Below are 23,501 nucleotides of genomic sequence, written 5' to 3'. Positions count from 1 at the left end.
GGTGCCTGCATTTTCTGTGAGGTTTCTGAGGGATGGGAGCTGACTCAGAGGAACAGTGCCTGGGAGGTGAGGGACAGCCATGGAGACAAAGCGGGGGGGGGGGGGGGGGAGGGACAAAAGCTTTCATAAGATAAAGTAATATTCAACCTCTCGTCCTCATCCTCCTCCAATCATCACCAAATAGTTTAACTTCAAATGAAAACCGTCACCAGAAGATATGGAGCGGTGAAATGTGCAGTCTGTAAGACAGCATTCTTTTGTTGGCAAGTGGAGGTAGAGGGTAGAAAAGAAGTACAAACAAGCAAAAGAATCAAGTTAAATCAGCCTGTCTTCCTCAGTCTGCTGTGGGATTTCCTCCACGGAAAAGTTCTATGTTGTTTCATATTGGGTCATAAGGTGGATTTTATTGGAACTCTTCAGGTTATTTGGTCTTTATTTTGTAAGAAAGTAGTTATGTTTGCTTTAGGTTAAGGAAAGGACAACTGTGATGCTGTAGGAAGAAGGTTTAACTTGACAATGCTGCATACCTGCAAACGTGCCAACCCTCCCCCACACACAGAAGTACACACACACACACACACACACACACACACGCTACACACATCCTATCTAGGTTTGTCCCACTGATCCTGTGGTGTGGGTGGCAGAATCTTATCTCCCTCTCCTTTTTATCAAGAACATGCAGACATTTCCAACCACACACAGGTTAAATACGGTACTAAGAACCAAAACCAAAACAATAACAACATCACCAAAAAAAAAAAACAACCAAAAAAAAACACCAAAAAGCATTTTTTAAGCAAGTAGGTCTCTAGTAGTTTCTGAGGACCAACTCAAAACCTTGACTATTCGAGAAGGACACACCTCACTGTCTCAGCCATGTTCCTATTTTGTTTGTTTGGGTTTGTTTTTGCCTTCATTCTGCAGGGCCTCACAGATATGACATGGTGATTTAATTCTGTACAAACCTCACCTCCCTCTCAATTCTTAGAATGTAGGTAGATACCACTACCGGTATTCTTAGAGCTACCCAGCCTGCCACACCAGATATAGCGAACAGAACCCACATTTCATTGGAATCCCTACTTTTAGTTATTGTAGGTTTTTCTTTACGACACAGGAAACCAAATATGAGGCACTCTTGTAGATACTGATAAATGATGGGCTTCTAAAATGTTCTCGGTGGCTGGCAAAACAAAAACTGATTTATATCCAAAAAAGGGAGCTAATGATTTCCCCCTTCCACTTCGTAGAGGAAAGTAAGGGTCTAGACACTCTCATCAGGGGTCAAAATTTACTTGTGACAACAGATCTGGCCAGAGACATCTGTGAAAGGACGTGCGCAAAAGTATCTTCCTATCATCTCAGGTGGCAAGACGGTTAAGAATAAAAGAGGAGAGAGAATTGACAGTGGATCACGTGATAGCAGGAAAATTAAGCTGTGAAAGGAGGGGTGGCGTTCAATGAAGATGTTCAATCTGAGTCCTAAGCCCCACTGAGTGGGGTACTTAGAACAAGTCAGGCTCTTCTCACAAGAGCAGGCCGTGAGCAGGCAGCACTTTGGGGTAATCAAGTGAAAGATGGGGGCCTCTTCCTAATGACTTCTGCTCCAGCTGCTACACTGATGCCCAGTTCACCAGAGTGCAGAGTACACAGCTTTGGGCTCAATTCTCCTGACCAGGCTATCTGCACCTTGAGCATATAACAAACAAGAGCCCAATTTTTCAATCCAACAGTGACGTTTAAGACTTTCCGTGAGATGGCCAAAAAGTCTTAAAGCTCAGATTCCTGAAAGTCTTTCAAAAGACACTAACCAAGTTATCCTTCAAAATCCCCCTTTCCCACCACCCCCAACAGAATGTATGTAGTGTCTCCTAAGGTTAATATATACTAAGTAAATTAAGTGGATGATTCTATGTGACTTTACTGAACAAGGTTTTTAAACAAGTTCCTTTAAAAAGGAAGTTAATTTATTCATTCATTCACTTAATGTTAAGACTATTGGCAGCACAATTCTATGACAAGGAACTTTCCTAAGATTTAGGAGACTTGGCTCTGCAATTAACTAAGAAAACACCTGAAGCCATTTATCTAAACTTTCTAAGTTCCCTGCACCTCAGTTTACTTATCTCTAAAATGGTGAGTTCTAGACAAGATGGGTTCTAAGTTTTCAGCCTTAGCATTTTGGAACTACAAATTGATGTGGATTCTACTCTACAAAAAGACATCCTGCTGGAGGTCACGTAGGAGAAAAACATGCAAAGACATGGCCCGGACGTCATCCTGTTTACAGTGTCATTGCTTGGCTGTGTTTCCAAACTTCCATCATAGGTGTATGTTGACTGGGCATCAAATTTCTACCTTTCTTTAAATGTATGCCTGTCTTTGACGTCTGGAGGTTTTCCGTCCAGTGGGGCACTCTCCTTTTGCACAGGCTTGGCACAGAGTCCTTACATTCACCTGCGCTTCACGTGTCCTCTGCAGCCATGTTTTGGTGGCACCAACCCCATCTGGAGGTCTCTCTACAAGGACTACATGGGCCTGAGCTGCCATGTTTCGGGGATTGTAGAAGGTGGGGTGATTTCTGATCCATGGAGCCTACCCAGCTCCCTAAAGTGGACCTTTCCTCCTCATTCCTCCCTCAAGAACAAACGTCCTGGCCCACAACCGACAGCCCAGGGATAAGAGACCTGTTTGATAATCTGTGCACGTCGGCCCTGTCCACATCCAGGCTCCAACGGGCTGCTCTTGGGCAGAACAGCTTTGCTAATCAATCATGCTTCAGGGAAGTGGGTGGTTTGTAGCGGCTGCTGTGCCAGGACCAAGCCACTATGAAAACGTCTGAGTGTGAATGAAAAAAAAGAAAGCAGTCTACTTTCCATGTCCGCTACAGAAGGGCCCGGACAAGGTGTTATTTAAAAAAAGTCCTCTTTCCCAAAGGCTGAAGGCAAGCATGTGGGCGTAAAGAGAATTCCTCTTTCAAGATCTCCTCGTGGCTCAGACCAGGAAGTGGAGCTCTCAACTTGGACAATGACGTCACAGGCTAAACAAGGGAAACCTTGAGGGAGGTTCCACAAGGACTCAGAAATTAGAAATAAACTATTTCCATTTTATTTTTTAAAGAATCTCCTGAGAAGATATATCACATGAGACTATGATGTGTTAATGTGGCAATCAGCAAACAGAACAAATTCACTTCATTTGAAGTTAAGACACAAATCCCCACTAACGAAAACACTTAATGGGAAGAGGTCAAGTTTGTTGTCACAGAGGGCTGGGTATATATATCCTGGCTACAACATGTTAGTGGGGGCAAGTCGAGAAACTTCTCGTCTAAAACACACACACACACACACACACACACACACACACACACACACTATACCTTATTTCCCTGAAAATAAGACCTAGCTGGACAATCAGCTCCAATGAGTCTTTTGGAGCAAAAAATTAATATAAGACTTCGTCTTACTTTACTATAATATAAGACCAGGTCAATATAATATGATATGATGCTATGATATGATATAATAAATATAGTATAATATAATATAATGCCTGGTCTTATATTAATTTTTGCTCCAAAAGATGTGTTAGAGCTGATTGTCCGGTTAGGTCTTATTTTCAGGGAAACACGGTGTGTATATATATATATATATATATATATGTATATACATATATGTATACACATATATACCTATATATATGTGTGTGTGTGTGTGTGTGTATATATATACACACACACACATATATATTTAATGGGACCAATTATAGCCTCAATGTATTGAATTGTGAGAATTAAGTGACACACTACAACAAACTGTTTCTGTATTGTAAACACAATAGAGATGTGAAGCATTATAACAACAGATGTATTTATTCAAATACATGTTACTTTACTCAAATTTGTTTGATTTCTAGTCTACTTTCTCACCTTTTTGGTTGTTTTAGGAATGAGTTTCTAATTAATTCAGTTTATATGCATTTCTTATTTAAACTCTTTTCACATTTTCAAAGCACAAGCGACAGAAGAACAGATGCTTAAAATAACCAGAGAAATAGCACCACAGAAACAGAACAGCTAGATAATTTAGAAGGCATTCCCCCTTTGCCCCAGCAGCACACTTCTGGTAATTTACCCTGTTTCCATATGAACTGACTACTAAACAAGGTTCTCTATCGGGGCATTATTTGTAATACCAAAAGACTGGAAATAACTAGGTGTCCATCAATAGGGGTGGTTAATTAGACATGCGTAGTAGATAGTTATGTAACCACCTCCAATGAATGACTCCTCCCTCTATTCACTTCATTCTGTAGGTCTTTCCCACACAGAGGCTGGGCTTGGCCCTGTGACCTGATTTGGTTACAGAACATTAGCCAGCATGATGCAAGCAGAGGCTCGGTAGTCCTTTTGGATTGGGGCATAATCCCTCTCTGCTTTTAGAATCCAGTCACCATGTGCAGAAACCTGGGCTAGTCTGGCGACACAAATTCCCGCTGGCAGTCAGAATCTACCACCGAACGTGTGAGTGAGTCCATCTTGGACTATCTAGCCCCCCTCAAGCTGCCGGACGGCCTCATCCACATGAGCAAATCCACACAAAACCGGAAGAAAAACCACCCAGCTGACCCCAGTCCAAATAGCTCACCCATAGAATTGTGAAAAAATAAAACCGTTGTTGTTTGAAGCCTCTACAGTATGGAACAGTTCGTTATGCAGCAATAGATAACTGATACCCCCCCAAACAGTGCCGTACAATGAAGGTAGTACATTACCCATGAAGAAAGAAAAAGGGTGCCTTCCATGTGCTGACATGCTGAGGTCTCCAAGATAAACTACAGAATTAATAGGCCAAGTGAAGAACAGGCAAGTAATATGCTGCCTTTTGTGTAAGAAAAAAGGAAAAAGTTGAACTACCTGTACATTTATTTATTTTGCAGGAAGCAACACTGGATATATACTCAATAAATTAACATACATCGTAGTTACCTGTTTCAGTGGAATAAGGGGTAGTGAGCTGGATGGATAGTGACAGGGATGGGAGTGAGATTAATTAATAAACTCCTTTCCAAACTGTTTCAGCATATGAAGCATGTGAACAGAGTACCTATTCAGAAACAACACTTTTCTTTAAGTTGAAAAAAACCAGGCTAATACAAGACAGAAATGACAAAGCTTGAAGAAGTTGAATTTCAAACTGGTTATTGTTATAATTCTGCCATGGTACCAGCCTTCCTAATGGCCTTGCTTTGAACCAGAATAATTCTTTCTTTGTAATACATATGGCTGTCTGCACACACCTTCTAGCTCTCCTGCTAGATTGTAAGTGCCTTGAAAGCAGGGAGCAGGTCTCACGCATTTTTGTTTCTTCTGCAACTGGCCAAGTATAGTGCAGGGCACAGAGTAAGCGCTGAATAAATGTTGAATCAAAGAAATAAATAACTCTGACTTCACTAATAGTCTCCATTGTTAATGCTGGTGAGTTCTCTAAAATCTCCCACAGCCTAACTTCTTCCACCTGCACACATACTGCGCGCACCATCTCTGAGGAAAATGCTAAGCATGTATGATGATTTGGGTCTTGCGTCTCTCACATATTTACTCAGATCTACTGGGCAGAGTATTTACAAAAGCTAAATCTGAAGGAAAAGAGGCTAAGCAAACTCCGCCATTTAGAAAGACAACAACACCCACTTGACTAGAGGAAGTCTAGAAAAAGAAAGATCTTTTATTATTTCTCATAAGTAACAAATTTCACTTCTGTGGTTGAGTAAGCAGCAGCCTGCAGCAAACTCTCTACTCTGCAAAGCAAACTGCGTGATCCAGATACGTGGGCTGTGGGAATGGGGAGCTGCTTCTCATCCTCAGGCCTCTGGAAAACTTGGTGCGCAGGCCACGGTGGAGTCTGTCTGTTGTGACTTCAGCACTTCTAGGAAAGAGGACACCACAGCTTTCTCTGTAACCCATTTTGGGTTTGACGATTCTCACTGTAAACCTTCACTTACTTTGAACCTGTACCTTTCCTGCTGTGCCCTATCTATCCTCTTCCTTTTCGATTGTAGTTCACTGTCTCCATGTATGACCCCTAGGGAAGCTTAACATCTTCTAGGAGGAAGCCTGGGTCACCTCCACGGCTCTGCCCACATCTCTCCCTCCAGGATGTGCTCAGTGAGTGTGCAGGGCCATCCCAGCCCCTGTGTGTCCTGGACTGTGCCATCGGCAGCATCACATGGCCTTGGCACTACGTCTGTGCTCCCTGAACTCCACACAAGATAAGAGCCACAGGCGATGACGAGGGAAGAGCGAAAGCACCAAGTACTACAGGACAAGTATGAGTAAGAGTGGAAACGATTGTGTGAACAGAAGCAGGATATCCGAACCGTCTCCCCCTGCAAGCTCCCCGCGTCTTGGTCTCTCACATAGCAAATAATTCCAATGCCTTAATTCCCTCCTGGATTTCATTTTCCGATTTGTTGATCCGTTTCACAGTTCTCTGCCATGTTGCCCTTCCCCCCACAACTACGCAGTGAGGACTCTGTCATTGCAGGGGTCACCATGTGGATGCTCTGCACGGGACAGATAGGAGGAAAGCTGAGGCTGACAATAGGAAGTCTGGGCATGCTTGTGGCACAACAGATCAATAACCCTGGTTATGTGCCTACTGTGTGCAAGGAGCGGATTTAGATGCTGCTGGAGACATAAACGGATAAGACATTGTCTCTACGACTTAACAAGAAAGACGTCGATAAGATGGGATTGAAAGAAGAGAATGTTGGCGTGGCTATGCAGAGCTCATTGGAAGGGCTAAGGCAGCTATGCGGCCATCAGGACCAGGTAGGATGGAGGCGGCGGGAATGACAAAGGAGACAATCAAGAGCAGGTGGGAGGAAGCCTGAACGCTAATCCCCGGATGCAGAGAAGAAAGGGGAGATGACCTAAGATGGTTTCCAGACTCAGGGTCTGGAGAAAAAGGAAACTGGTGCCACTCCTAACAGAGGCAGAGAGCACTCACGGGGAGCTGGTTTGGCCCAGGGCACACTGAATTGTGGAGAAAACAAGAGGAAATTTATTACTAAACTTCAGATGAGAAAACAGGGCTGGGAATATAGTTTTATGATTGAAGCCATGAGAAAAAAAAGCCTTTCCGAAGAAGTGAGTGCATAGGAAGAAGAAGAAAAAGGAATGGCTTGGGGACCTTGTCTCTGTTAGACATGTGAGCTGTGAGGGCTCAGTGTCCCAGCAGAGGAGGGAGAGGTGTGAGAGGCAGTGGGGTGAACATGGGGCAGGGCCAGGGGGCCCTGAAGGTCGGGACACGTCCCATTCATCTTTGTATAGACCCACGCAACTGAGCACGCTCTGGCCCCCGGTAAATGCTGCATAAATGCTTCTTCACAAGTGTTTGCAGAAGGAAGTGGAAATGCAGTCGTCAAAGAAGTGAGGAGAAAACCAGCGACAGAGCCATGTCACATGCGTCACAGGAGAAGAATTCAGATGGTTAAGGGCTAATGCCGTGGGGAGAATTACAAGGTTTCCTGAAGACCAAGGGTCACACCGAGGGTTCCAGCCTATGGAGCCACCAGAGCTCTGGGGTGGGTGAGCCTGGACGCTAGAGTCTGCACTCCCACCCAGGGTGATGTTGCCTATTTGGTATGAAAAACAAATCGCTGGGATTTATCATAGTCTCAATTTAATTTCTGTGCTGTTTTAATTTTGACGGGGAATCTAGAAACTTCCAAGAAAAGTTTGAAAGGAAAGTTGGGATAGTCAGGCTTGCACAAACTCCATGGGTCCTAACCTCAACTTTGGAAAAAAGGAGAAACTGGCACGGGAATTACCTTTTTTTAAAAAAAAGACTATGCAGACACCAGACGTTTACTTCACACTGAAGGAAGGTACTTGATGAGAGGGAGTCTTAACAAGAAGACCTGAAGATCTAAGTCAACATTCTCATCTGCTCCTGGTCCTGCCACCAGGTCATTGCTCCTTCTGCTCTGCTGACAGGCGTCAGCCAACCAATTCTGTTTTATTTGAGCAAGTTGAGAGGCCACCTGTTGTGGAATATACTCATGCATTAGACAAAGTGAGCATTTCTTATTTCTGTGTTTCCCATATGATTTTTTTCAACACAGAGCACTCACTTTCACCTTAAGCAGATTTAAGAAACGCTGACTCTGACGAACAGGTATAAACAAGGCAATCTTTTGTTTATGAAGATTGTTAACGACCCACTCCTAGAAGGACCCGTCTTTTCCCCCAAGACTGGTGAATTAATCCATCCACACTTTTTCGCTCATTTGCCTGGCTGTTATGGGCGAATGTGGAGAAAAACGGTTTTACAAGGGGACATGGTATATTTGTGCTAAAAACAGGCACCACACAATTCCAGAGAACAGAGCCAAAAAGGAATACCAGGCACGGGGAACGGCGCGAGTAAAGGTAAAATGAGGAGAAGGAAAGTGTGTCATGCTTGGGGAACTGGATATGGGGTGAGGACTTGCTGCCAAGAAGCCTGGGAGACAGGGGAAGGGTCTTTGTGGTGGACTTTCATGATCAGGCTAAGGAAGGCTGGCCTCTTCCTGAGAACTGGCACTAGTGGTCCGAGCCAGGGAATAGAAAGGCCGCAGAGGGACGAGAGCCCACAGCAAGCCCCTGCCACAGAGCGCAGCCAGCCCCACTGGCCTGCACCGAGTGCCGCAGGAATGGACACACACTAAAGCTAAGGCTCCAGGGATCATCTGACCTCCATAAGACCCTGCTACGACGGGTGGACCAGAGTGATGTTTTGGGTCTCCTGGAACTAGTGTCCGTTCACAGCCTGTGTCCGATAATCCCTGAAAGGTCTGATTATTTCCTTTGCCCCAGTGCACGGTTACCCTGGCAAAGGCTGTAGGTCCTTTTGGGGAAGGCTGGGAGAAAGATTAATAGCATCCATTTTTGGCAATGTAGCAGGGTGCTTCCTCAAGGGGACCCAGCCTCCCCTTCACTCAAGGGGTTCTGAGTCTGTAAATTGGCTCAACTCTGGGAATTGATTGAGGGGCCATGACTCTCTGTTTTTAAAATGCAAATTGGACTTATGTTTGCTTGACCTAGAACTCTTCTGTTTACACAGCTCGAGTAAGAATTTAGTAGACAGACCATCTATTACTTCTCGGAACACCAAGAGGACAGAGTGTGAAATGGAGGAAATAAGGTATTTGTGAGTCTTCAGATACAGAATAAAGTGAGAGGATAGAACCAAACGTGACTGAGATGAGGGGACCAGGACAAGTTGCCCCCATTACCAGAGTCTGGGAGGGCTTGGTGTGGGGAAGGAAGAGGCAGAGCTGGGATCACAATGGCGGTGGATTATCCAGGTGTGTGTGACCAGCAGAGAGCTGGAACTATGGGATGGAAATGGGAGAACTCGCAGGTCCAGAGAGGGGTTTTGGAACAACCTGTGTACATGCAGAAAGGTTTAGAGGCAGTAGATGAGATCTCCAAGAGGGAGAAATCAGAGAGATAAGCACAAGGTCTGTGCTGGGACAAATGTCTGCATGTAGCTAGTGGGAGAAGACAGCGAAGCTGGTTGGCTGGACAGAGACAGGCTGGTTGGCAAGATCAGAAAAAGCACTAGGCTTGTTTAATAGAAGCAAGAAGGTGTAGTGTTTAAAGAAAGAAGTTTCCCTGAGTTCCAACTGCTACAGAAAAGTAGAATAGCATGGTTCTGGACGTCCTCAGAAATTAGTGAGTAATCCCCTTATAAAACAGCTGCTTTATTAGGGCAATAGAAACAGAAGACCCACTGGAGGGGTGGTGGTAAGGGGAGTAGGGAGTGAAGAAGTGGAGTCAGAGAGAGAGAGGCGATCTAGCTTTTAAGAAGCTTAAAAACTTGGGGAGGAGACGTAACGGCAGTCCAAAGGAGCAGTAGAATTAAAGGCAATTTCTTTCCCCAGGATTTCGGAGCCCTAAGTACACTTGTGGGCAGTGAAGGGGAGGCGATGAAAGTTCTAGAAGGCGGGGGGAGGCTGGGGACCCCCGGATGGGCCTGGATTATTCCAACGAGAGGACAAGAGGGAAAGGGGAAAGAATATGAGTATATAGGAGGTGATTCATGGAGGTCTTAGCAGGAGAAAGCTTCAGGCTTAAGCAAGAATACCTTTTTTCATTCCTTACAAAATTGTCGATGAAAGATTAGCCCTGAGTCTTCATTATCTTATCACTGGCTTAAAATTTCATTCCCATGTTATACTTTCCAAGCACATTTGCTTTAAAACTTCCTTAACTTGTAACATCCTCATCAGCAATGAGTTTCTAGCCAGAATTCTATGCGCAAATATATGAAGTTAAATGCATATTGCTCTTTTGTGAATGAAATACAAACAAGCTAGACTTCTAATGAAAGACACCGGATTAAAAGATAATATTTTATCTGGGTTTCAGTTCAGTCATATGTCTCCAATGAGCTTATCTTGCCCATAAGCCTTCTGCTTTCCTTTCAGTTCATTTTTCCCCCTGCCATTCAGACAGTGGTATAGGTTTTTCAGTTTCTTGCCATTCACTTCTGCAGGATTCTGCTAACTAAATCCGGTGGCTTCGTGCAAATCTTTGAAGATTTGGCCCCTCCTGTCACTGCTGGGAACCCACACGCTCAATCCTCACTCGTGAGCTCATTGTTTCTGACCCAGTTCCAAGTCTCCAGCCCTTCTCTTTACTTCATTCTCCTCGTCCCAAATATCAAGTTTTACGCTCAAACGTTGCTCTGTTCTCACTGTGCCCATTTGTCATTTCGTGGCCTATATTTCTTCATGTCTTTCCAAAGGCTTCAGAAAACTGCCTCCCGAGAGTGACGGGTCTTGTTTTCGTGTGACTCAAACCTTCATCTTGACTCATGCCCACAGGAATCTGTGTGTGGCCTCCTTTAGTTCCAGTTTTAAGCCATCTATATTTTTTAAGTGGTCGCTGTTAATCCTTAACTGAAATTCCCGTTGACGGGGCACTGTAGTTTTGGTAACCCCTTCCTTTCTACATTTTATTTTAGCGAGTCTGGCCTCACTTTAGTCCTTTAGACATGCACAGTGGAATAGGGACTTCGGAACAATTATGTTGCTGGTATGTAGTCTTTTTCTCCTGCATGTAAAAGATCGTGGCATTTGGCATTATTGTAACTTGGCTGCAATTTTTGGCTCGACATAGCTAATGACGCATTTGCCACAGAGCAGAGCCACACTGTGCAAAGGCCCTTCTACAGAAGCACCAGGGAAAAATTCTTCAATCATGGAAATCAGGGTACACATCGTCTGTGACTGTCCTGGTTCTCACACAAGTTTTATCAGAATGTAATCAGGTTTTACCAGAAATGTAACACAGTTGCTCAACCGGGGGTGGGGGGATGGGGAGCGGTGGTGGGGGTGGGGGTGGTGCTCATGAATCCAATAGTAGAAGATTGTCATTTCTGATTGTCCTCATTATTATAGGCAACTTCTAAGAGGTCCTAAAATTACTTCACTTAATATTTTTGAGAATTCTGAGTTTCTCCAAAAGAAAGGAGGAAAGGAAGGAAGTTATGATGCTTTTCATGGCTACATGAAGAATGTATCCCATTTTAGAGATTAGAAAACCAAGGCTCAAGAGTGACTCTCCTAGTAATAAGTGGCCACAAGCCACAACTGGGACCCAGATATGTATCTTAGGTCTGATTTCCAAGCTTTGTCAAATATAGGTTGCAACCTTTACACGAAGGATGAAAAAGTGTGGAAAGGAATTGTAGGAAGGGGCTGTGAGAGAGAAAGAGCATACAGAAATCCCAAATTTGTTAAGATACATGTCCCCTAATTTATACATAGCTCTTGATTAGGACTAAGTGATCTGAAATCTTATAAGCAGTGAAAGGGAAAAGCAGGTAAACAGATTCATGCTGACTGTATGTGTTACTTTCCCTCCCCAAACTATAAAGGTTGGTTTCAGATTCTCAAATAAAAATGTATGTAAAAACAGTAAAACAGGCAAATCTCTTACTCTTGCAGCCAGTCATAGCAACTTGGGTGTTTTTCTTGGCAAATATTCAAATGTCACACACCAGCATCACATGCTTAATACTATTTTAGTCAATATGATTTGTGTTAAAGTCACCTGAATCGGGTGATTGTTTGATCTTATTATCACCAACAGGTCCTCACACAACACCTCTCACTGCTGATGAACTCACGAGAAAGACTTTAGTTTAGGAAACTAGAGTTTTCTTAGAAAAGGAAAAGAAAAAAAGCAGTTCTCAGTAACAGATAACCACAGAGCTAACTGCGTTCAGACAAGTTGTACATATTAAACCACACACAAACTATATCAAAATAATGTTTAGGCTTTGTTGAATCCACAAATGTGAGTAAAGTCAGAATTAAGGAGTTAAAACTAGACTCCGACTTGTGACTTTCTCTGACATCGAGAATATACTGAAGCACAATGAAACTACATTCTCAATTACCTCATGTGTTCTCCATACAGCTCTAATAACCCATAATAATACTGAGGCTCCGTATTTGGTGCGGCAAGAAGGTTGGAAAGAACCAACATTCTTTCCCAGAACAGGCTGGTCAGAGTTTTCTCAGAGATAGAATCTATTTCTACTTCAAAGTACAGGGAAGCCTCAGGTTCTCAGGTACTCAAGGTCCCAAACTGATGTCAGATAAAAAACAATATTAGAGGGGGAGTTGGGAGAAGCACTTCTGTCAGGTGGAGAACCTGTCAACAGAAAAGTTAGGGATGAAAATAGCTAAGACAGGTCAATGACCTTGATGGGGGAATGACCAATGATGTGGGAAGGGGGGCTTGCCTGCCCCCAAATGCAATCTCAACAGCAGGCAATGGCTCCAAAGGCAAGCCACTTTGTGGGAAACTTGAGAATTATGGAGAAATGGGAGGGAGAGAGGCAGAAGGGACAAAGAAGAAAGAAAACAAGGACAACAGAAATGGTGGCAGATATCTATCAGCAGCGGGGATGAGAGTAGAAAGCACCATAGTTCATGACTTAGAGAATGAGAGTGCGTCCATCTTGGAGGAGAGGAGGTGAGACAATCATCCCTGCACAGTTCAGGAGATGGTCTATAAGACCCAACCCTCCCACCTGGTCCGCACCTCTAACATCACATCAATAATTATTGTAAAAGCATTTCAAATATTAACCATGTTTACAGGAACTCTCCGACAGATCTCAACTTGACATACATCTATCTGCATAATTTCGAGGTTGACTCAAATGTTCAGAAGTTGTGTGTGATGTGTTCTACTTTTTGAGTTCTGACAAAAATTGTAAAGGACCAAATGAAAAATCAAGAGGGAAATTTCCAGCTGCAATGTTAAACAAATAATGCTGGGTAAAAAAAAAAAAAAAAAAAAAAATCATCCTAAAAATAAAATAACACTTCAGGCCATAGGGTTCATTTCTGTAAATACTACTTCCCCAGAACTCGACTCTAGTAAACCATGATCTCCTCTTAATGAAGTCCCATATATGTTACGTGATGGTCTTCGGATGGCCCCACACTTGTCTTGAAGTTTGGGATTTCAAAGGGACCGCATCACCATCCTCCCCTGCAATTTAGAGACACTACCCCTGGGCGGTGACAATGTCACAGACACACGGCAGGATACAGAAAAAAGGACTTTCGTGCACTGCTGGTGGAAATAGAAATTGCTGTCCCATTTATAAAGCAATCTGGAAACATCTATCCAAATTTTAAAGTACCATCATTGATCCAGCCATGTCACGCCCATATGAGCACAGGGCCGCTCTCACAGCACTGTTTGTAGTAAAATCATTCAATAAGTCATGCTACAGTCAACTAAGTAATAGTATGCAAAATAGTATGAAAAAGAAAGGACGCAGGAATGTCAACAACGGATTATTATTAAGTGAGAAACATGCAAGATGCCGACTTTGACATGTGATATGATCTAATTTTTTTACAACACAATGACAAAAAACACATATATGTGTGGCTATAGGTATCTCTATCTATTATCTATCTATCTATGTATCCTAAATGTTTGATATAATTATTAACATGTGAAGATGGCGCGAAGCACAGAACAGCATACAAGGTGGAGTACACGAGCAACATGAGGGAGAGGGATTGGGGTAAAGGGAAGAAAGGGAGTGGGAGGAAAGAAATAAGTGAAAATGAAAGAAGATGTCAACCATAAAAACCACATGGATGCTATGATCTCATTTATCGGAAATTATGTGTGTTTACTTAGGCACACGTATATAAACAGATGATGATGGGATGGTCTACAAAATGTCAGTGGGTTTTTATTTCAGGGTGTTGAGATGTTTTTAAATATATTTTTCACTTTATTCTTTATAATGTCTTTCTTAAAATATTTACAACCACATGTACTACTTATATAATCAGAAAAAATTCACTGAGGGGGAAAATAGGAAAAGTCCTGTGCAAGGCAATACAGGTCCCCAGAGAGGAAACGAGCAGACAGATAAGAGTTGTAAAGTCACGTTGAGACCAGACTGGAAAGGTTCTCAGTGTGAGGCAAAGAGAGGAGAAGAACAGCTTGTAGGATGTGTACCAACATATTTACAAAAGGTTGTTTTTTCTAGTGGTGAATTATGAGTGTTTTTTTTTCTTCTTTTTGCTTTTTTCCATTTTCCAGATTTTCTGCAAAAAAAACCTCTATCTTGCTTTTGTAATCAGAACAAAGATATTATTTTAAAAATTATGCCATGAAGGCTTTTAAGTGGGAGGGGGTAATCATCAAGATGACATTTTAGGACATTACACAGTGGCCCCTAGAGACAGATTTATGAGGCAGTGGTCTCAATGTGAGTGGATAATGGTCCCAAATAAAGAGGAAATGGTGCAAATGGAAAGGAACACGGTGGGCCTCAGATGTTTTCTAAGCAAAGGGATGAATGAGGGAGACATTGCTGAAGAAGAACTGCTACATCTCAGTGGCCGTTTATAAGGTTTATATGAATGCCTGCAAAAACACAGCCAAATGTCAAAATCGGTTGATTTGACCTCAAAATTACAGAGAACTGTAATTGTTTTAGAGACTGGCCCTTTTTTATTATCAAGTCTCTAAATGCACCCACGTCTTGGAAGCCATATCAAGGCAAGCTGCAATACCCAAAGGAAAAGACAAAAGTGGTAGAAACCATAGACGATGAAGAGAAATTATGTGATAAGACGATGTAAAAAGCTTTCCTCCTCACAAAAAGGACATACATCATTGAAAAGCATTGCATCACACAAACACTGGGATTTTGTAAATCAAATAAAAATATCCCCAGGTAACTTCTGGCTTGCATTCATTTTATACTGTGGCCAACACAGCAATTCTATGACCAAGTCTGTTGGGAGAAATCAAACGTTTTTATTTAACTGTGGTTTGCCTTTTTCTAAAAGTTGGCACATTCTGAGAACTCCCCTTCATTAGAAGTATTCAGGAAGAGGATGGGTGGCACCGAGCTGAAGGAGGTGGCACTTCCAAAGAACTTCCCGACTTCAAGATTCTCTGATTCAAGATGAGACGTGATGCCAACTGCCAGATTTTACGCCTTCTCTCTCTCTCTCTGAGGCTCCAGTGGAGGTAGCTGACTGTGTTTATGTTTTTTGGCATTCCTGAAGCAGATGTAACATAACTGAAGGCAAACCATTTTAGTAATGCAATTCATGCATTGCCATCTAAACACTATGTAATCACGAAACTAAAATGTTTACCCAATAATCAAAGACTAAGGCACAGAGACCAAAAGGCATTTTGTAAGACAAAGTACTGGCCAGTACTTCCAACAAAAGAATTTATTGAGCGCTGTCCTGAAATGGCTCATCAAAAAGTCAGTGTGACTTGGTGTCTAATCACAAGGATTGTCCTGCTATTATTTCAAACAGAAAACATTTAGAAGGAACTGGGTTGGTTTTCACAGAGAAACGGGGTTCTCCTGATAGAGTTTCAGGACAGGCTCGTTAGAAAGTAAGCAACACCCCCACCTCCACAGCTCACCATGACACTTCTCCACATGCAAAACTACCAATGTGAGTGGGCGTCCTTCTCCTTCGCTGTGTGGGCGGTATGATCACTTCTGCCCTCTTGCCTTCCCCGCTGCTACTCCCTCGGTCTCAGTATGGCCTCTCCATCACCCCCGTTCCCTCTCTTCCTCGCAGGCTGGCTCCCAGCTCACCTCTCCACTGTCTGACACCAGCAAATTCTGGTCTTTCCTTCTTTTTGAGTCCTCTCCTGATCTGTACACTCAATTAACATGAAATAACTAGCAAGTCTGCTGACAAGAATTGTTCCAGTGAATGACCTCATCAGATGTCCTAAAACCCTAAATGTCTCCCTCTGTTATGGCACAGTGTGGAGTTAGTAAAGCCTCCTTCCTTCCTTTCTTTTCTTCCAACGCCTACTTTATGCAAAGCACTGTTCAAGGTTACTTTTTCCCACATATTATTTTACACAATCTCCTCACAAACCTCCAGAGAAATCAAGTTCTCTACCAATTGAATTCTCCTCTTCCCCAGCTTTCCAAGTTCATGGTTTCACCGTTTACTCACTCTTTTGGTATTGTGTTTGGTTCTTCTCTCCTCCTCAGACCTATCTCCAAGCAACAGCCAATTCTGTATCGCATATCTGCCTCTTCCTTTTTATTCCCCTGCCTTTACCTCCTCTTCGTAACTGGTCTCTTGCTTCTGGGTTCCCTGATGCCAGGTTATCATTCTAACACAGGAATTAGTTTATATCACCGCATGTATCCAAAACTTTATGTGATTCCTATTGTCTGCGTAATATCACCTGAGCTCCCCAGTGTGACATTAAAGGACCTCTGCCTCTCCCATCCCACCACCCATTAAAGCTTATCTTCCGATCGCACAGGACTTCTGATTCCCTAAACGTACCAAGTGATTACATTCTTACAGGGTTTTATTCGTGCCGTTCCCACTGTGCGCAGTGGCCTTCCCCCACCTCTGTCCTAGAATAAAATTCTACTTTTCAAAATAGCTCAAATGCCACCTACATCTTCCAGGACAAAATTGATTGTTCTTTCTTCTGAACTTATACTTTGTTGTTTATAGCTCTGAAGCGGCCTCTAGATCATAAAATCCTGGATGGCGGAGATGGTATCTGTTTTGCTTTGCATTCTAACACTATGCACCAACCAGGTTAGTCCTCCCTAAGCATAAGCAGAAATGAAGTTACTAGCACTGGCACGTGAATTTACTAGCCACCACTGTCTTCCAAATGTTCCTTGGAATTTCAAGCTACAAACATTTATAAAGCACCTACTACTTAGGTACAGAACACTATGGCAGGAGCTGCAGAAGCAGGCCAGCTAGTGGGCCAGGGTGCTAATAATGCATCTTTTTAAAGACCTATCACACCTTGCTATGCTAAGCCACCAAATACACCATTATATGGAGACAACATCCAGTCTTGTGGATCAGCAATTATTCACAAACCTCCCCTCTGTCACTGCGTATACTAGGGATAAGGTCCTTATGTTTCCAAAAGCATCCAAGGAAAGAAGAACCCAAACTCTGGAAATCGGGGCTGTTCTTTCCCTCCAGGACAGAGAAGTGGGTTGCTATGGAACACGCAAGTGTTTGTCTCTTGGCAGTATTAACTTTCAAACTCATGATTTACTTTAACTTCAGTTATAACGAGCATTTAAAGCCACAAAAGTAGCTGAGAAAACATGAATGTCTGGAAAAACTAAAAATTTGATTACCTGTGAAGTTGTCCTGGTGGATGAAAACGTTTGGAAGGGGTGATAATTTTTTGTTTGAGGACTGATATTTTGAGAGCAGCTGTGCAAATTTTTCTGAAGAGCTCAGGTGATCTATGACATACGGTGACCACATGTCCCGGCTTGTCAGGGACAGTCCCGGTTTACACCTGTTGTCCCTGCCACATTATTAATACTGCCCCTCCCTCTCCTAACTGTCCCGGTTTGAATAATAAACTACATGACCACTCTATCTGTGAGTGTATTGTCAGACTTCGCTGGCCTGTCTATACAAGGTAAGACGGTTTGCTCAAATACTCCAGGGAGCCGATGCTGAGCAAAGCGGTAGAATCCAGCTTCCTGACACCATGTCCAGGCTCTATCTCAGAGAACATATTTCCTCTAAGTTGTTTCCTCATCAATTAATCAAGAAAAACACTTTGGGAACTGGTCAAGATACAGCAGCATGGTTTCTGCAAACTAGCACTTACAATTTAGTTGGGGAGATAAACCACATACACATTCAATAATTAAACAAGGTGAGATATATTCATATTATGGTGCCAATTATGTGATTCGAATGACAATCTCAAAAGGAGTTAGAGAAGGAGAAAACGCTCTATGGGCTTCAGACTTCAGGGAAGGTTTCTGGGAAATGGTGGAAGCTGAACTGGGCCTTAAAGGATGGAAATGGAAGAAAGGAGAGGAAAAGGTATTTTTCTTTGAAAAATAAAAGTAGGAAACAAATGATATTGAGACAGGAGTAAACCAGTTAAGAGATTCTATATGCATTATTAGTTTATATTCCAGATAACAAAAACAAGACAAAATGAACACAAATCGTTATGTGGCTTTCCCAAAATTCACAGTGATTGAAGGCACAGCCATTATCAGATAAAGGTACCTTGCAACCAGACAAGTACTAGCTGCTAGGTGACAGTGCTTGTCCCTGTGATGTGGTAAAAAAAAAAAGTGGCCACATATTGCGTTCTATCTTCAGCTTTTTCACTAACTGGCCATGTGTCTGTGGGTACGTGGTTTCATCAGTTTTGAGCCTCAGTTTCCTTAAATAAAATGCTAGGGTTGGATGAAGTGATCTCTTAAGAACCTTTTCATTTCTGGCAATTCATGACCCTTTACAATCAATTCCAGGTTTTCTTTAGTATGTTCTTGGTTTTGCTCGACAGCAGATGTGCGTGTTCATTGCCAGTAAAATGGCAAACACTAGGATGACCCTATGGATCTCTTCACTACAAAGATGTGAAATTCTAAAGAAAACATCACAGAACAGAGCTAGGAAGGAAGGAAGAGTATAGGTTCCAGGAATGAAGATAAAAATTAAAGCTAAAGCTATAACAAAAAGTTGACCTCAAGGTGTTAAGAGACTTTCAGACCTACATAAATATCCCCGGGGACCTGGGGATGGTAATTAAATTCTAACACCCATGAAGGGACATGGCCTTAGTCCTGCATGAGGTGGCTGGGGGATGGAGGGTAGAACTGAGCTCCTTTCATAAATCTCAAAGTCTTAAAAAGTCACTGTATTCACAAAAAGAGGACAAAAAGCACTCTGCCCACTGGCCCAAAGGTGAAGAGCAGAAAAGTTGCCTTATATCCAGAGCTTAGGACACTTTCGAGAAGTCAAAATCTAAACATGAGCCACATTCAGTTGTAGGATCAGAATTTACCCTTTCTGTGTAGCTGACTGTGGGAGTCCCATGACAAGAAATGAACATGAACACAATTCCAGGCTCACTGAAATTCCTCAGATCTCCAGGAAAAACAAGTATGTGGCCACTATGTAGAAATAATTTCACAATTCAGTACTCACAAGATTCCCATAGAAAATAAATCTCTGTGAAGAACAACTTGTCAAAACACACACATAAATAAATTACCACGAGGGCCAGTCACAAAGGGACATTTCTTTAAATTAAAATCCTAAGAACTGGAAAAACAAAAAAGAAAATAAGTAGGTCTTAAAAAGAACAAAGTAAAATTCCTAAAATTAACACAATGGGCAAGTTAGACCATAGAGTAACACAAATATAGAATTAGGGAACTGGAAAAACAGATTTGAGGAAATCAACTAAAATGCAAGATTTCCAAGTAAAATCAAAGAACACCCCATATCTAAGACTGGTCTCACATGAAACCTCACTAAAACGAGGGAAAGTGATCACTTTAAAAACATAAATCCACAAGGACAAGGAGAGCAGGTAAAGAGATGACAGTAATAAGATTCTGGAAGATGGAAAACAGATGGACAAGTAGTAATAGAACTAGCAGACCAAAGGAAGCTGAATCCTAAACTAAAAGTAAGGAGAGTTAGAAACCAACCAGCAGGTGCTCAAAAGGCCCAGGAACAGAGCATTAGTTACTTCTGGAACTGGGGAGAGAAGAGACGGGAAGAATGACTAAATAAGGAGAGGGGGATGAAAGCTATTAAAGAACTAGGTCCCCAAATCTCCTCCTTCACTCCACCCCACTGGGCAGAAGCCTTTATTCCAACTTGTAAAATGGAGGTTTGGCTTCTGGATACAGTCTTCCTGCATTGGGAGATGCCATACACCAAACAAAATAAAACACTGCATCCTGAATGCTGACCCCTTCTCGTCTTTTTCCTCACCTCAGCCCTCTGCATTGGGACAGGCAGACTTTCACCCTCTAGGTGATAGTTTGGATGAGTGTTCTCTGGAGAACCTGACCATCTCCCCCAGGGGGAGATTTTAGGGGTTGACTTGAGGCGTTCCCCAACGAATGGCATAAACATATTATTCTACAGTGATGCTCAATGTCAACAAGCCCCTCACATGATCTTAGAACTTTCAATATGTTTATTAGTTCTTTCTTAAATATGAGCAGACAGCCAAGGATTAGCAGACATGCAAGGAGAGTCTCTACTTGAAACAGTTCAAAACAAACAAACTGAAAAAGGCAACATGGAGGAAACAGAGACCACGAAGGGAGAAGAAACTTTCAAAAGTGAATAAAAATTATTTTTCTGAAATTGAAGAGAATGTCACACACATGAAAACAGAACAGAATGCTTTGTTTAAAAAAAAAAAAACACCAACTATTTATAGATGAAAAGAGGAAATTTAAAACAATAACAGAAATGAAAACCCAATAGACAGGTTGGAAATTACAGTTGAAGAAATTGCCCAAAAAGAGAACAAAAAGATAAAAAGATGGAAAATATGAGAAAATTAGAGGACTGGTCTAAAAAGTACAACACCCAAATAGTAGGAGTTCTGAAAAGAAAAGCTGAAAAGCAAGTATTGGCAGATGGAAAGAACACAATAATTGGTCAGTACAATAGATGAAAACAGACACATAGGAAACTTATTGTGAAATTTAGAAGACTGGGGAAGGAAAAGATTCTACGAGTTCTAGGGAGAAAGGGAAAAAAAAAGGTCAGGTAGAAAACATGAAGAATCAGAATAGCTTAGCCTTCCAACTGCAACACTGGGAGATAGCATAGAATAGAACAATGTCTTCAAACTTCTGAAGAAAATTGTTTTGACCTAGAGTTTCCTGGTGCAAGCCAGACACACCATCAAGGGAGAAGAGAGAACAAAGACCTTTTCGGACATTCAAAGCAGGCATGCATCTTTCATGGATCCATTTTTGATAGACCACTGCAGGCTAGAAGACACAAAAATGAGTGAGTAAAAAAAGAGGGAATTGTATGCGATCCGTCTCAGGTCTAAGCAAAGCAGAAGGATGATGCAGTGAGGTGAGCTGACATCCGGGCCCCAGATACAGAGATCAGTCTTCCAGACCTGACCAGAGGATTCAGGGAAAGTCATACTGAGGGCCACCACCACTTCACTCGCGTTAAATCTCATAGCCTGCTGGAGGCTGTCCTCTCTCAAACAATGCAATAAATCAAGAAAGCGGATCCAACTCAGAAGAAAGGCAAAGGAAAGTTCTAGAATACTAAGGAAATCGCAGCATGACAGCTGTGCCACAGGCCTAGAGAAAAGTCCAGATAGAAGGAAAATGGAAGTCTCCATGAGGGATGTCACCAAGAAAAGAAGTAGAACTAACAGATTACTGATGTGATCAGCCTTGTAAAAAGGGTACTGTGAGACTATGAGAGAGACAGGGGAAATCTGCACGCAGTAAGTATGAAGAACTCTAAGGAAATGAAAAACAAGACAGATATTAACTTCATAAAAATAAAAAGTTCAGCTGTTCATGCTATTTACATAGGCAAAATAGGGAAAACACTAACAACTGATTTAAACAAAAATTGCAGCATAATTATATTGGGAGAAAGGGGGAAGAAAGTAGTGAATACGGTTACATGAGAAAGCTAAATCGTTATTTACTTTAATAGGAAGTAATGTCATCATAAACATAATTGATAAAACAAAAGATAACAGTATAAACATTATTTAGAAATGTAGAGATGTATATATAGCAGAAAAGAAAGCTAAAATATAGGAAGTGATATTCTCTGGGAAGCCAGACTGGGGCAGGTAGTGTGGGCAAAATTTATTCTCACTGAAATTAAGGAACCAGAACATAAGTAAATAGGTACAAGGATGTTTTTGTCTAGTGTTTGTGGAGACATTAAACTGAAAATAACCTAACTGTTCACCAATAATAGTGGAATGGCTGGATAAATTGCAGTACTGCCATCCCATGGAATTTACTTTAGCTATTTTCTAAAAAATGAGTTAAATTTACATCTACTTATCTTTTTGAAGGATATCCTTAATGTACTGTTAAGAGAAAAAGACAACTTGTAAAGGAATGTACATGGTATGATTAAAAATTTTTTTTTTGCAAACGACAAAACATTGTTATTTAATTTATATGAATATTGTATTTGTGCACATGTTTACATATACTTGGAGAAACGTGAAAGGATGTGTACGAGATGTTAACATTGCTCATCTTACAAGGTTAGAAATGAAAAGCATAGGGAGAGATAAAAAGAAAATAGACCACAGAAAAATGGAGACATGGCGATATGAAAAACAGGTGAAGTGACATGAAGAACAGAATAACAATATACATATAAAAGAGAACTGAGAAAGACATACTAAAGAGAGCTGGGGAGAGACCATATTCAGAGATTACGACTGAGAATTTTTCAGATTTCGTGAATATTAGGAATCCTTAGATTCAAGAGGCATATTGAATCCCAAACACAACTGTGGTGAAAATGCAGATCAACATAGACAAGAACAAAACTAAAAACAAAAATATTAGAGAGAAAAGAATGTATACTTCTAAACAAATGACGGACTGACACTAACGACCCCTCATCAATGGTAGATATTGGAAAGCAATAAAATAACACTTTCAAATGCTAAGGAAAAAATATCTATGTAGAATTCTATACCTAGAAAATTATTATTCAAGACTGAGGGTGAATTAAAGATATTTTCAGATAGAGATTGAGAGAGAGAGTTTAAAACTCTCAAATCCTTGATGAAATAACTACTCAAGGATGTACCTCAGTCACAAGGAACTTAAACTGAGAAAGGAGGAACAGAATCCAAGAAGGCACATCAATAACATTTCTGGAGGGTTTAGTCTGTACTTGACTGCATACCAAGCACCATTCTAAGTGATTTACAACCAAATTGGGACTCAAATTAAGGCAGTCTGGTTCTGGATTTCATACTCTCAACCACAATGCAAGTAAAATAGCCTCTATTTTGATGAATTTAAAAAAGTAGATTTGTAAAAATAAATTGGATGGGACCAAAAAATAAGCAAAGTGACTGATGATAATAAAATATCTGATAGTATCATATCAGAATA

The 23,501-nt window shown here is 41.6% G+C and overlaps 1 protein-coding gene across 1 annotated transcript in view; it reads right to left on the bottom strand.

Annotated features, from left to right (window-relative positions):
• Nucleotides 1-23,501, bottom strand: part of BCL2 (BCL2 apoptosis regulator) — a 167,330-nt gene that overhangs the window by 63,517 nt on the left and 80,312 nt on the right. The window lies entirely within an intron of this gene.

This window comes from Rhinolophus hipposideros, assembly GCF_964194185.1.
Source record: "Rhinolophus hipposideros genome assembly, chromosome: 17".
In the NCBI taxonomy this organism is placed as follows: Eukaryota; Metazoa; Chordata; class Mammalia; order Chiroptera; family Rhinolophidae; genus Rhinolophus; species Rhinolophus hipposideros.
Note: the sequence above shows the minus strand (reverse complement) of the source record. Positions and strands in the feature narration are given on the sequence as shown.